Raw genomic sequence first — 15824 nt, forward strand, 5'->3', positions numbered from 1 at the left:
TGATCTTTGAGAAAAGTGTCTCTTTCCCTAGGATAGTTCTGCAGTCCTGTTCAATATGCATGATGCTGAAAGGCCAGGTAGATTAGTTTGCTTTTCAGAGTTGTTTCCCATTGTATGCAATGTTGATTGTGGCCATTCGCATGCGCGCGGGCACAAAACATACGAGACCTAAAATGAAATATTTCTTATTCTTATGGTCGAAGCGCGCCATACTTATTGCAAATGTCTAGCAGTTTGTCGAAATCCTCTCGAGAATAACTAAAACAAATCGCGCGATTTCCGCCAATCTCGACTCTGGTGTTCTTGCTTCGCAGGTTTTATAACACGACGTCCGAACAGAGAGCTTGAGGAGGTTTTAGTTACTCTCACCGGTTTTTTTTTTGACAGATTTTTTGAATAATATTGCACTGTTTCACTAAACTCGCATTCTTGAATTCTCCACTCGCATGTCATAAAACCCGAGGGTTAAGATTAGCAATACCCGGGTGTTTTGTTACTAAAAAATCTGGCGATTTTTTCAACATCCACTGTCGTACTCTCGATTAGCATGTGGTCGCATTCTGTCTTCCCGTCTCAACGACCCTATGCGCTCCTTGTCGATCTCTTAGTCGGTAGGCCTACATACCGCGTGGCTCCCAAAACAATGCAGACATCCTGGAAAATGTGGAAAATTCCCTTGCTGCGATTGAATGTTGTGGTACATATGCTGTTGTGAGACCTTAAAATAACGACAACATACCTGTGAATGATAGGCACTCCGTCGTTTCATGCTTTATTTCGCAAGAAAGTGCAGCGCGGTGTGACAGCAGCCGCCTATCTAGACACAGTACGTTTGCTTCTCTTTTCTTATGTATTTGCTGATAAGCATGTTCTAAAAGGACAGCTACAGCACAGTGATCGCGGTGTATCGTCTTGACAAGGTGGCTTGGATGCAGGATATGACATTGGTGGAAAACCTGTACAACATTTACTGGATTCCTATAAATATACAGCCACAAGCATGCTCAAAAGCTGTTATTTTACAAATATGTCGATAATTGCTTTGCTTAAATTGCTGTTAAGGAAGACGTTAAGATTTGTACATCTGATGAGCGTTACCTGCTAGTACTAAACGTAGCTTCATCAAGGAATATGACATATATTTTGTTTTGGTCAAGATAGTCATGACAAGCCTATCTATGGTCAAACTTAGGGATTGTGATTGTGATTAATATGTGGTTTGTGAAAAAAAACCTCAGAGGACTATTTTTTACAGATAAAAATAGTCCACTGACAATGAGAAGGTTTCCTGTAGTGAAAAATTCAAAACATTTCCCCACTGTATATGGTAAAGTCAGGTCGTCACCAAGGGACTAGTTACAGTTCCTTGTGCCGCACTTCATTTTCCTTAAATTAAACCTGTTTTAAACGGAATCGAATTTTGCGGAGAACATATCAAAGCCATGTTCATGCATATTCTGAAATGTCCCTAGAGGCAGCTGTTGAGATGAGTATACTATAGGAATGCTTTCTTTCATAGCCGTAGCGGGATCTCCGTGTCCGAGGGATTAGCATGACAGTCCAGCACGCGATGATTCAGGAGCCTTTCACCAATGCGATCACTTTGACTTCATGTCCAGCTCATGCCGGCATCATCTCCGGTGGTACGTCATAAGATCTGCCAGCAACCTGTGGATGGCCGTGGGTATCCCCGAGCTTTACCCAGTTTCCTGCCACCACAAAGCGCACCACCGCCGTATAAGTAAAATCGTCCTGAGTAGGTGTATACGTACAAAAACTAGTACCGTAAATACACTTCATAGCCATAGCAACAATATGCTCGCTCAGTTAACCTGTTTTCAAAGAGCAAGCTACGTGTATGATGGTAGAGCCCAACCCAATAGCTGTTTAATGGCTTTCTTTGTAATTAGAATTGACTTACCCACGTGTTCTTTCCATGCTGGATCCTCGGACTTCTTGCAATAATCTCGCCAGAACAGGAAAGCACCTATCAATCAACGCACAACATCCTGGAAGCATGTCCAGATTGTAAACGATACTTTCAACCATCATGTACCATAAAAAGGCAAATATGTAGGCCTGGACATTTGATCCTACTGCATATATAAGCTATTATGCGAGCTCCTCCGAAATACCATTTCGCCTATCACTTTCTTTAAATATCATCATTAGCATTGAACAAACAAATTTCTGAGGGAAAAAATAGTTCTCTGAATTCCATAAAATAAGCTCTTCTTTCACTTGTTTACGTAAATAGCCAACCAGCAATACAGCTAGGACTGGTTGTGTGTATTTGAACCATGCTGTCAGGTCCAAACAGAACTAAAATAGAAGGTGTAATTAATATAAAGCGGTGATATCAGGGCGGCTGTGAATGATATAGCCTGTGGGCACATTGTAGTCTCCTCTTTAATATCTAATTTAATATCTATTGTAGATGGCGGTGACGTGGATGCATGGACATCAGCGATGGATATATAGTAGCCGTCTCTGTAGTTTGCTTTGTGTAAAATAATGTGTGTGTATGAATGGAAATGACAGATAAAACGATTGATAATGGAAATGGTGTATCTGTGGTATTGTTTTAGTTGATAGAATGACCTATGTTCCTATAACATGCTACTTTAAATACTAGTAGAAACCATTTGTTGCAAAGCTAAATTGATAAAACTGAAAGTGTAAAGCTGTAGCTTGTAAAAGACATGTACATGGCTGACGACCATTGTTTGGCATTTTAACGTTCATATTCGGAGTATTTATTAGAAATAAGGAATGGGAAAACAAGATATCTCGGGAGGTACTTCTGCGAGAGAGTATATATATGTGACTTTCAGGAAGATGTGGGGACGGACAGAGTTTGCAGTGTACCGTGTAGTGGTAATTTTTTTTCAGCCTTGAGGAGCGAGGGTGCATATAGCCCTGCGTTTGCGGTGGTTTGCCTTTCTTTATGCATGTGTCATTGTATGTATGTATGCTTCGGGTTTTACGTTGTAATTTAACATATTTCAGTCATATGACGACGACGAGTCATTCGGTGTGTGTGTGTATATATACCGTGTCTTCTTGTGCCTTGGAGAGTCCATGCCGTCAAAGTGCTGCCGCCAGTGAAGAATTATGCCGCAGACACCAAACATGACTCCTCACCCAGTCAAATTATACTGACACCAGGTCAACCAGTCAGTTTCCGTGGTCTAAATTTCCAGTTCTGAGTGCCAAGCCCAGCCGCAACAATAACCATTTTTGGTATGACCTGCCCAGGTGGTATGTTTATGTTATGGCTTTCCGGGAAATGTATGAGATGGACAGAACTGGGAATGGATCATGGTATTTTTGTTCAGTGTGTTTATGTTATGGCTTTCCGGGAAATGTATGAGATAGACAGAGCTGGGAATGGATCATGGTACTTTTGTCCAGCGTGTTTATGTTATGTCTTTCCGGGGCAGATGTGTGAGATGGACAGAGCTGAGAATGGTTCATGGTATTTTTGTTCAGCGTGTTTATCATATGGCTTTCCGGGGCAGATGTGTGAGATGGACAGAGCTGAGAATGGTTCATGGTATTTTTGTTCAGGGTGTTTATGTTATGGCTTTCCGGGGGATGTGTGGGGTGGACAGAGCTGGGAATGGTTCATGGTATTTTTGTTCAGGGTGTTTATGTTATGGCTTTCCGGGGAATGTGTGGGGTGTACAGAGCTTGGAATGGATCATGGTATTTTTGTCCAGCGTGTTTATGTTATGGCTTTCCGGGGAATGTGTGGGGTGTACAGAGCTTGGAATGGATCATGGTATTTTTGTCCAGCGTGTTTATGTTATGGCTTTCCGGGGCAGATGTGTGAGATGGACAGAGCTGAGAATGGTTCATGGTATTTTTGTTCAGCGTGTTTATCATATGGCTTTCCGGGGCAGATGTGTGAGATGGACAGAGCTGAGAATGGTTCATGGTATTTTTGTTCAGGGTGTTTATGTTATGGCTTTCCGGGGGATGTGTGGGGTGGACAGAGCTGGGAATGGTTCATGGTATTTTTGTTCAGGGTGTTTATGTTATGGCTTTCCGGGGAATGTGTGGGGTGTACAGAGCTTGGAATGGATCATGGTATTTTTGTCCAGCGTGTTTATGTTATGGCTTTCCGGGGCAGATGTGTGAGATGGACAGAGCTGAGAATGGTTCATGGTATTTTTGTTCAGCGTGTTTATCATATGGCTTTCCGGGGCAGATGTGTGAGATGGACAGAGCTGAGAATGGTTCATGGTATTTTTGTTCAGCGTGTTTATCATATGGCTTTCTGAAAGATGTGTGGGATAGACAGAGCTGGAATAGATCACGGAATTTTTGTTCAGTGTGGATCATGGTGTTTTTGTCCAGCGTATTTATTTTAATGGCTTTGCAGCATATTTGAAGGACGAAGCAGAGAGTCTGGAGTGGTATTTCTGTTCAGAGCGTATTTATGTTGCCTTCTGGGCTATTTGAGGGTTCATACGGAGCTGGTAGTGTATGTGAGTATTTCTGTCTATGCAAACGGTATTTATGTTATGATCATCTGTAAACAAATTTTGCAGTTGTGATGTGTTGATGATCTCATTTTTATTGCGAACTGCCAAAAGGTAAGCAGAGCTTAAGCAAAACATTTACCACGATATGTTTCAATGCGTATTTAATATCCCGGAGACTTATAAGCTAAGACAGGGACAAAGCGCAGACCTATAAATGTGGTATTTTAAGCCAGATCGACTCTGACTACGATAATAACGTTAACACGAGGCTTAATTTCCTTCCAGTGACTTTGACGAACACCTACTCGGCTAATCAGCGTCTCATGATTCATCTGGTCAGTCACCTACTTCTACAGTCTCAAGATACGTGTACATCATATAGTGTATGGGCTTTTGATACATCTCTTCCCTGTCGAAATTACAATGTGCGTTTATAATGGACAATGTCTAAAAATATCCCTATATAGACTTATCGATTTAACTATTGCGATATAGGTTTAAAGCCCATTTTATATTTGAAAACAACGCGCCGTTCATCTTTTATTTGTATGTCAGGGACGATTTGACGTTACTATTTTCTAAATGGCAATCTATAGCTCTTCTGTACAGATGTCAGTAATAAACTGATATTAAGCGTTAGACTGTCTGCTGTTTAGGTGGTCTTTCTAAAGCTGATAAATGATTGACATTTTCATTAACTTTCCAGTCCACCTTTTTTTGGTATTATAGATATCGATAAATAGGCAAATAATGGCACTGTAGACAGCCGTTAAATGAATTAGCCAGAGAATTCACAGGAGCGAAATCGTCTACTGCATCGTAAAGATCAAGGTCAACCAAACAGAATATTCCACCTCAAAGGACTCTGCCAGGTCAATGAAATGTTGCTTGAACAACAATGACTTTACAGAATGGAAATACGCTGTAAACGTCATTATAGCAATCAAGACTCTGTTAAGACTGAAAAAATGAATGGGCAACTGTAATCGACGTATTCCAGGTTTAATATGGACAAACAAAATGTTATCTTTAAACCCTGGACTCTACAATTAAGGGTTTTATTAGGCAAAAGAAGTGGCAAAGAGGATCTTCGGTTGCACCAAAGTTATTTATTCTAGATATTGACCAGTTTGTCAGCCCTCTGCGGATTCAGGCATCTTCAGTCATCAGAGTGGTGGTTCAACCACCTTCTTTTTTCACAAGGCGAATGACGTCGTGAAACAGCAATGGTCTTTAATATGTTTATGCTGTAAGTCTCCTATACTGTCCGGTTTCCTCCAACCATCATACTGGCCACCGTCTTATAAATGAAATATTCTTGAGTACGTCTTAAAGCAAATAAATAATTAAATAAATAGATATATTCAAAGATTTCACATGGGTGCTCAGATTTTGTCTGATCTTTTTGCATGGTCGTTCCATATAGTGAAAGTCCCTTTGCTTTAAGTACTATTTGTTCACATCTTCCTGGATGCTACGTAGCCAACTGTTAACCCATTGGCCGTTGTCCGAGATGTGAATATACGATAGTTCGCCTTTTGCCAGAAAGTGTCTTAAGGGTTATCTCGAATACTCTCGAGAAACCTCCAGGAGTGACGCACAAATGGTTACTGTTCTCTGACACTTTAGCGATATATACTTCAAATCTGACATACAAGAACACTTTAGCTGACTAATGGAACTCGACCGTAGACGACAAATGACCTACTACATTGGTAAGAGATCGACTAATGCTTATCAACTGGTTTGTCCTCAATCCATAGCAAAGCCTACATGTCGGACAGCTGAAACCGAAACTTGTTATGTTCGTGCTCGGTTGAGGAAGGGGTGCGAGAGGCCGACTAAATCTTTAGTGGAATTAACCCTTGCCCGGAGCAATGTTTCTGATAGGGTAAATGTCAGAAACAAATAGTGGTGACCCATACTTAACGTTTTCGCTTTTACAGACTACTAGTATGTCGAATTATCCTATAATGTAAAAAAAAGACCTGTCATAATGATGATGCCATCGGAAGGCAACTTTTCACCAACGCTTTAATTCAGCATATAAGCTGAAAGATCTGTTGACAACGGCTATGCATGTCGTAGCTCAATCTTATGTTGTATAGACAGCATCCACGGAGAAAAATGAAAACGAGAATATATTTATTTATTTGATTTATGTTTTACGCCATACTCAAGAATATTTCACTTATTCGACGGCGGCCAGCATTATGGTGGGAGGAAACTGGGCAAAGCCCGGGGGAAACCCACGACCATCCGCAGGTTGCTGCAAGACCACGAGAATATAGGATAGCGTCATATACATGTATAGGTTATATTCAATATGAATTGTGAATATATATGGCGTCTAAAATAAATACTTATTTATTTATTTGATTGATGTTTTACGTCGTAGGCCTACTCAAGAATATTTCACTTATACGACGGCAGCCAGCATTATGGTGGCAGAGCCATAAAATATATAAGCTATATTTAATATGAGCCTTGAATATATATGACGTCAAAAATATATAAGCAATATTCTATATAAACTGTGAGATCTACTAAACGACAATTCGATGAACTATTACGACTCACTGCATGATATCTGCAGCGAATGATGGTATTGCTCACCTAGCGGATATGATCGGGAGGCCGTCGGCGGTAAGATGATCAGTCGGCTGTGTGATGATCTGATTGACGAGCAAACTACCCGGCTGACTTGATGACAGGCTAGGCTATTTTGGTAGCACTCTATCGATCTGCTAGCGTCGAAGGCGGTTTGTAGGGTGAGAGGTAAAAACTGTGCCCAGCATGTGATTTCGGTTTCTTTATCGTGTCAGCCTATTGATTTTATTTCCAAAATACGTCCACTCTTGTCTTAACCTCCTTTGAACTACTTTTATACATAGCATCAAGTGTTGTTCGGTTGGGATTAGCATTTACCCAACAGTAGATATTGTTTCCTCGGTGGTCCATTAAAATCTGGTGTTACGACGTGTGCTAAACCGTAAGCAAAATTTCAACAAACATTACGGTAATTGATAAGCACTATTTCTAAATTCCATTTAAGATATCTCATAATTACTTCATGATTGAGGAAAACGTTATTTTGTCATATTGTTATACAGCCGAACAAGAGGACACATTATTTTTCGGAATCTGCTTCATGCGACTGACACAAGTATTTCTTTAGTTATGACAGCTATCCCCTCCAGAGTGAATCCCTTTGGTTGTAAGTGCTGGAATACATGGTTGTGTCACACTTTCTGGCTAGGAGATAGCAAACACATGCAGACATTACATGATTTGATGATATGGGCGTGGAGAACTTTTTGAGTGCCTTTTCACTGGACGTCTAGGAGGTATGAGGCATGTTTTTTTTTATTTCCGTCTTCCTTATACGTAGTAACCTAAGCTTCCATTTTCCTGATGTCAGTGAGATCTCGAAATGGCTTCCGCTATACTTACGAACAACACTTGTGTTTTCAGCCTTGGAACCATCGTCTGCTCGCTCTTTGGTGCTGGGTGTGCTTTTGTCAACTCCTGGCGCCAGAGACCACGGGAGAGGAAATCGAAGCTTAACGGACGACTGTGTCGACGCTTGCCCAGACACCTTCTAATTGACAGTCCGAGTATTTCATTAAAAGTGTGATGACCAGAACAAAACTAGTGTTGGAGGCATCTGTTGGCAGATTCATCCGAGATATATTCAAAGCTGAGTTTCAAATGACCTTATCCTTAGGTTTAGTCTAGCAACGTGATTAGTTGGATTTCACTCTTCATTCGAAGTATGTCCCCTGGTCGGTGGTGATGACTCAAGAGTACCAGTATGTGGCCTCCTCATTTCCTTCTTGCTCACTAACGCCTAAGACATCCAGGCGATGTCCAAAGTGCAAGTCTGCTGAACTATACAAATATATATATGGACCACTTTATTAACTCACCTAGCCAAGGTGAACAAAACCGCTGTTTACCCACACAGGAGCCTCATTTCAGCGTGCCATTGAGGAGAACCATCGACTCACATGCGATGTAAACTCGTAAGTCCTCAGAGTACAATTAAAGACGTACAGCATAGTGAATAAAACCAGAGCAGGGTCGACGGGGTGATACCTGGCAAATGGCCACACGTAACCAGAGAAATACGGTCTCTTGTTTATTTACAAGTTAAAGTTTTGTTGTAACTTTTGATGTAAATACTTGAATATTAATAATTTACATACATCCTAGCACCATCGCTTATATATGAAAGGTATATATAAGGTGAAGATTACAATTTATTAGAAATCACTGGTCAGACCCAGTAATCATTCCATCATTCTATTTAGATCTGACCTTTTTCCTTTGTCAGAACTTAAAGCTCACTTTCGATTACGGGCTATGGTTTAGTTTCAGTTCGAAATCACATAAGATACTACGCATATCAAGGGTCGATTCTGGGACCAATCCTATTCCTATTATATATAAATGACATATCGAAAGTAACAGACGTCCTAAATATCTTACTATTTGCAGACAATACTAGCATAACTTATTTCTGTGAAAATGTCGATGAGGCTATCACGACTTCATCTTACGAGCTAGGAAAGCTGAACACTTGGTTCTGTGCAAACCGCCTTTCACTAAATGTTAACAAAACAAAGTATATGTTAATCCCGCCCGTGAGTAGGCCTAGACCACAAATTACTGTTCCCTTGACTGTTTCTGGGACAGAGGTTAAACGAGTCAGGGAATTCAAATTTCTTGGTTTATTTTAACGAAAAGCTAAATTTGACGTCACACATAGATTGTATTCGTAAAAAGGTCTCGAGGAATCTAGGTATATTAAACAACATTAAGGACTCGGCGAAGAAAAAAAACCACTTTTTATCCTTTATTATTCTTTGATCTACCCTTATTTTTCATATGGGAATATTTTGTGGGCAAACACGTACAGTCTCACTTGCAACCTCTGCAAATATTGAAAAAACGCGCTATTCGAATTGTGACTAGGTGTCTAGGTCCCTAGAACACACAAAGCCACTTTTTGTACTCTTGAAATTCTGCCCTTATGTGAACCGGACATTTTTTTCCTACTAATATGATATTGCATAAATTTTTTTACCACCCCGAAGTATTACCGCCTAGCTTTAATAATTACATTATTAAAAACATTGACGTACGTCACTAGGGCACAAGACGCCGGCCATTAGATCTGTATAGAAACCCCTTTAAAATTAATCAATCCTATCGTTCACTTAAAATAGCTGGCCCTCGGGAATGGAACAAACTCCCTTCATACTTACGCAATATTCAGTCAATTTCCTTATTCAGATCTAAACTGAAATCGTATGTGCTGCAGCACTTATTCTCCGTTTAGTCTAACACACAATAATATACTTGATAGTCGTTACTGCATCTGTATATATTAATTTATTTATTTACTTTTTTTCACAGGAACAGATAATCACGATGTTTATAATGACCTTGGCTTGACCTTGGTTGTCATTATGGTCGTCAGAAAGTAAACCTGATTTGAAGAAAGTGTATGCATTATGGGCTTTTTGTCATCTTGGCTTCAGTGGAGACATCTTCTCTTTTATAAGCGAATTTGGTTTCTCTACAAGTTTACCTTCAATTTAGATGGACCGGTTCCGAACCCACACCTCCTGTGTCCTGGCGATTGGAAGAAAAACATCGCTCGGCCCTTCCATTGTTATGTTGCGTTTCATGTTTGATACCTGTAATGTAAATATGGCGTCTAATTCGCCACTGGCTCTATCTGCAGTGCGACTCATGATGCGACTCCCATCTGGCAAAACTCTTTCAATATCAATACAAATATTACTGCGATGGGCCTTACGAAGGATTACTTGCGTATTTTTTATTAAAAAGGAGACTCCCAAGATAGATCTCGAATCGCTTACAAACAGCTTCCTGGCAGATGGCTCTCATTATTATATACCCATAGCATACGCCTGTTGCTATGTGTACCGCTAATATAAATACAGAAAATTCGCTTCGTTAAACTCCCTACGTGAAAAAAAAATTTCGCTGTAATTCGCCAATGTCTTAACTAAATCAAGTTCTTGTAAGCACAGTTATAGCAAAAGATATAATTAAGATTTTAAGAAAGTAAAGCCCACTCAGGTAATTTCATGCTTAATGGTGAAGACTAATGGACGCCTGTTCTATTCGAACTTGCGATCTTCGAGTCTAGAGGGAATACGGGAAATATGATTGATACAAAAATTAGAAGATGACTAGATGAACTGTAAACCCTTATTTCCTCACCCGATTCCACCTAACACATCCGGTTTCTTGCAGACAGTGATGGATCCAGCCTTCTGGTGCTGATCATCTCCACGGGTTATCTATCTTGATAGTTCCTGACAAGAACATGTGTGTAGTGTTATCGACTTATTTATCCCCGAAGAAAAATGAAGGCTACATGCCTTTGGGGTGAATATTTTAGTTTAAAACTGGTGGACTAAATAAGATATTAAACAAGGTGGTTGAAGTAAAAATATGGAGTATTGAAATTTTGGACTGGAGTATTTACAATCAAGACTCTTTAAACACTTGTGTTTACAATTAGAGAGAAATTATTGAAAATAATACATTTTTAAACACTGGTAAATTTCTGGGGTCTTATGGTGTGTACATAAACACATATGTATTATATATATAATGAGCAGTCTGCTCGTCTTTTTTCTTACACTTGTGGGTGACATGTGAGTGACGTCATACCGTGCGTATATAAGCTTTTCACGTTACCAGTGTATTGCATCCTATAGCGTCCATTTTGGCAGCAGAAGGCGACTGGGAGAAGTTATCAGTTCTTGATAGATATTTACTTTTCCACTTCCACTCCTAGTTTGCCACCTTGAAAGGGATGTGCGTTTTGCATTTGAATACCATGAGACTGAAAGGTTAATTTCGTTTCCTTCACCTTCGGTACTTCGGTAACGTTTGATGTGATAGAAACAATATTCTAGTGGTTTTCTTACTTGAAAACTAAGCCAAGCTGCTGCTTCTGTACTACATTTTCACTAACTTAAATATATATACTGTACATCTAATATAACACTGTGTTCATGATGGTACGTACGGTGGACAGATAAATCTAAAAAGAGTGACAATAAGATGAAGAATAAACCTGGAGGCTTAAAAGCGAATTCTTCAAGGTTTTTTTTTATATAGCTGATTATTACAATAAATCGTAAGCCTTGTCTATTTCAAATATTACCAAAATCTGTTCTTGCTGATGACAAAAACATTACTTATGTGATGTCCATAAACCACTGGCATATGCATGTTTACAGAATAAACTTCAGACAGAAATTTATATGTGTTGAGGAAATATATAATACAAATATTAAAGACCTAAATTCGCATGATTCGCAGACACTTTTCGAGGAGTGCTCCACCTTTTCCCACCTTGAACTACAAATATAGCAGTGTTGTTCATGATATGTGGAAAAAGTCACCTTAACCTTGCATTTGAGTTGTGCACAGGAGACAGTTGGGTTCATGTTTCCCTGTTTGTATTGATTTCAAAAAGCACTTGTTTCTTTCCTCATAATCCACATGGGTTTAACTACCCCGTTATCTAGGAAAACGAATTTGAGTGAATGTCTGATTGGATCCTTTCATCTTAAAATCAAATCAGATACCTAATTCTGTTATAATTCCAAATGGAAATATGATGATTTTATTATCGTATTCAAACACAAGACCATAGGCGGAATGATCTTTCGTGGCGATCAGTTGTGTGCTGTAGACGGTCATCATATGCAGGTTGTAATATTACAATCAATACTTCTCCTCAACGCCATGTTCTACAGGGCAATTTTCTGTTACCAGAAACTGCTGTTACATCACTGATTCAAGACTGGACCAGCTTTTTTTAAAGATGGCCATAGCTTTTAGTACAGGAACCGTGTATCGCTTCCCCTTTTTGCGGTATAGAGCTTGATTTTCACAGAAGCAGAACGGTGTTCTCAAATTTTTAAAGAAATTGACGATACATTCGGCATTTAAATGGCAATTTTTGTTGCCATAGGCTTTATCAGAATCCCTCATAATCTGAATGTCATGTTTGGTGTTTAAAGTTTCAAATAAAACTTCAATTTAAACCCCTCATTCATAGTTATTTTGGTGAGGATTTGATAAATAGCATTAAGGATTTATTTTTCGAATTTGCATTAACAGTTCATGTGGACAGATGAATATATATTCGAAAACTATTCAGTGTGTATACAAAAAGAAATTAGACTTCTAAACATTCCACAGGATATATCCGCCTCGTGTGTATGTAAGGTTATTTGCTATAGCAAATGCTTGATGGGCTTCGCTTCTAGTGTTGACTGAGTCAAAACTTAGAAGTGTTACTTTAAGGAAAGCTAAGGTTTCTTGGATGTGCTGACTGACAGGTAAGAGATTGCTTCGCCCCCTTTACAAAGAAAGAATCAGCATTTTATATGGACAAAGACGCGGGAAAAGCAATCCCAGTTTCCTTGGACGCAATTGACGTTTTAGAAATCTTCCCTCTCGGTAAATACTAAAAACTTGGATGAAAACAGAATGGGAAGTAAGGAGCCGTCTGCCAGAAATCAAGTGATTGCACAATTCAACAAACATGGTTCTCCAGGAGAAAACGCTAACGAAGTAGACTGTTTTAGTGCCTACACAAACCCAGGAAGACCTGTTTAAAGGACATTAAAATGTCAGATAAAAATTACGTGATGTCTGTTGTCAGGATATTCTGCTGTAAAATGAAATAGACGAATTTAATGTGAGCATTGGAATATGTTTTATTACCATTTGCCTAGTTAGTGAAAGGTGTAAAAGCAACCGATAGGTTCCAAGAGACATTCCTTTACAATGTTTTACAAAAGGGGCAACTGCATATCCTGGTTACTTATTCCTTATTATCACCTTGGGAGATATCCCTCGAAATACGCTGCTTGTAAATATTACCTTCAGTGAATGGTAGGCAAATATGGGCCAATTGCAGGTAATAAACAGGTAATAAACCTGTACCATACATCTTATGTTCAGCATCTGATTAAGTGTAATGTGTTTTGTGTCAGTTTGAAATAATACTACACCCCCCCCCCCCCTCCGTGATTTAATAGATGTTAACACCAGAAATAACACAGAACCGGCGAAACTTACCTATATTTAACCCTTGATATAAAAGTGCAAAAATCAAGGAAACTCAATTAAATACAATAAAAACTGAAGGTGTTTTAAGGGGAAGGTGTTTTTTTGAAATCAAATGAAAAATCATTGCAACAATATGTAGGGTGTATGACAAATTCATTTAACCTTTTTTCTAGGTTCAGATATAAGGATGTAATTTAACAAGAATAAAACCTCGCTATAGAAACCAGTTTACGTCTATTGTTATGTAACTGTAGTTTGTGTAGAATCTCTTTAACAATGAAAGCATCGAATCTCGTTTTACTAGTACTCATTCTGGAACTTTGTAGAACGGAAAGGTTCTATTCGAAGCTTTCAGTTTCGTGTTAAGCTTCTGCGTGGTTAGATAAAGTTATAACTGGAACAGCCGTTCTAATTAAATTGTGTCTTAAAACAGAATTGCCAACGTTTTTCTTTAATTATATTGTGATCTAGCTTCTGCGTGGTTAGATAAAGTTATAACTGGAACAACCGTTCTAATAAAATTGCGTCTTAAAACAGAATTGCCAACGTTTTTCTTTAATTATATTGTGATCTACATATCATAATAAATATTTCCATTTTGAAGACTTGCAAATGCCAGATTTGCGTCATCGCCCTTAGGCTCGAAAACGTCGATATTGTTGACTATGTTAGACAATTTGAAGCACAGAAGAAAAATTTGAAAAAAAGATTTTGTAATGCCAAACGCCTTAGCAATAACTGCTAGTATTATGCAAACAGGTGGTTATCATTTATCTACTTTTTGTATTTGTTGTGCTGAGGCAATGAAGAGTCATGTATCAGGCAATGAAGAAAATAGACATTTTAGCAAATGATTAGTCTTTAAATCGCCTATCTGGCCAGTCAGACAATGGCTTGCAGACTCTTTAGTTTAAACTTACTGGTTCAATTTATCTTTTGCCCAACCAGCTGGGCTCACTACGGAAGAACTTAGATCTATATTACAGATGCGCAATGCTTTCAACTATGTCCAAGATTTACCCCTGAAAAGCGTGTTGAGCCAATGTTTGGATAATATTGCCACACAGACGTTATAGATTGTTGATAGACTATAGATGGACTGCGCCTTTTTTTGCACCTGTTCAAAATACATCCGAATTTTTCGATGGTGTGGAATGGAAGTGTGCGAAATTTCGGGATATATATTTTGAATGGGATGGTAAGGAAAACCAATGCGCTCGTGTAACCTCCACACCCCCAGTCACCCAGTTAAACTACGAAACAGCCTTTCAGTTTCTCTTGAGATCTTCCTGGTCTCTCAAACATGAGAAAACTAGATTCTAGCCTGAATTTTTGGTAGCGTAATTAAATTTATCCTACGCACATTGATTGGGTGATTACATGTTTGTACAAATGTAGGTTCAATTGGCAACTGACGCTTGTTATTGTACTAACAGATCATTATATTGATATCCAATAATTACCTTTTTGAAACGAGGAGCGGATCGTAGCAGAATGATTAAGACGTTTGTCTTTCACACGACGTTCGTGTTCTATCCCGACGTTGATTTTCCACCTCTTACAGGTCTGAGTGACAACCGGCGGCTCATGACATTCCTGTGGCCGTTGGCGTAAAATTTGACTTTTGTTACGGATATGTAGACGTCTTCTTATTCATCAACATTGTGTGCAAATCGATAAGAAACATATAGGAAATGCACCGGAAACGTGACAAATTTGTGTGGTTTACACGGGGCCCTCTGGTTTCCTCCAACCATAAATCTGAAATCCATCGTAGAAGAAAAACATCCATGAGAATGGTATTAAGGAACAAAATACAAAAATAATCTTCGAAACGTGAAGCTAAACAAAAACACAAATTGAACATAAGGGACAAGAATAGTGATCATTAATTTATCAGTGGTACATAAGATAAACTTACACCAATTTCTTCTAGTGTGTCTCCGCTGGCAACAACGACAACATCAACAGAATATTGCGAACATATCATTTAAGGAATATAATTTAAGAAAATCTACTATATGCATCTATTTGTCATTGGTAATATCACTAATATACGCTGACGGAGTTTATACATTTTCTACATCATTGATGACAGCTTTTAGAATAACAACTTCATATGGCATGGGAAAAACCATAGTGGCCATTGTTACATTCCTGAAGTTTGTTAACATAAATGACAACTGTAGTTTGCAATTC

The 15824-nt window shown here is 38.8% G+C and overlaps 1 protein-coding gene across 2 annotated transcripts in view; it reads right to left on the reverse strand.

The window, feature by feature from the left end:
• The window catches only part of LOC135470503 (deoxyribonuclease TATDN1-like), a 55908-nt gene that overhangs the window by 23939 nt on the left and 16145 nt on the right, over positions 1-15824 (reverse strand). Inside the window, exon 1 of one of the 2 annotated variants that reach the window (XM_064749486.1) lies at positions 15089-15155. The exons of the other annotated variant lie outside the window; for it this stretch is intronic. The gene's annotated coding sequence lies outside the window, so the exon portion shown is untranslated. Of the gene's footprint in view, positions 1-15088; positions 15156-15824 lie in introns of those variants that run through there. 2 annotated transcript variants of the gene reach the window in all.

Source organism: Liolophura sinensis, chromosome 7 (genome assembly GCF_032854445.1).
Source record: "Liolophura sinensis isolate JHLJ2023 chromosome 7, CUHK_Ljap_v2, whole genome shotgun sequence".
NCBI classification, from domain to species: Eukaryota; Metazoa; Mollusca; class Polyplacophora; order Chitonida; family Chitonidae; genus Liolophura; species Liolophura sinensis.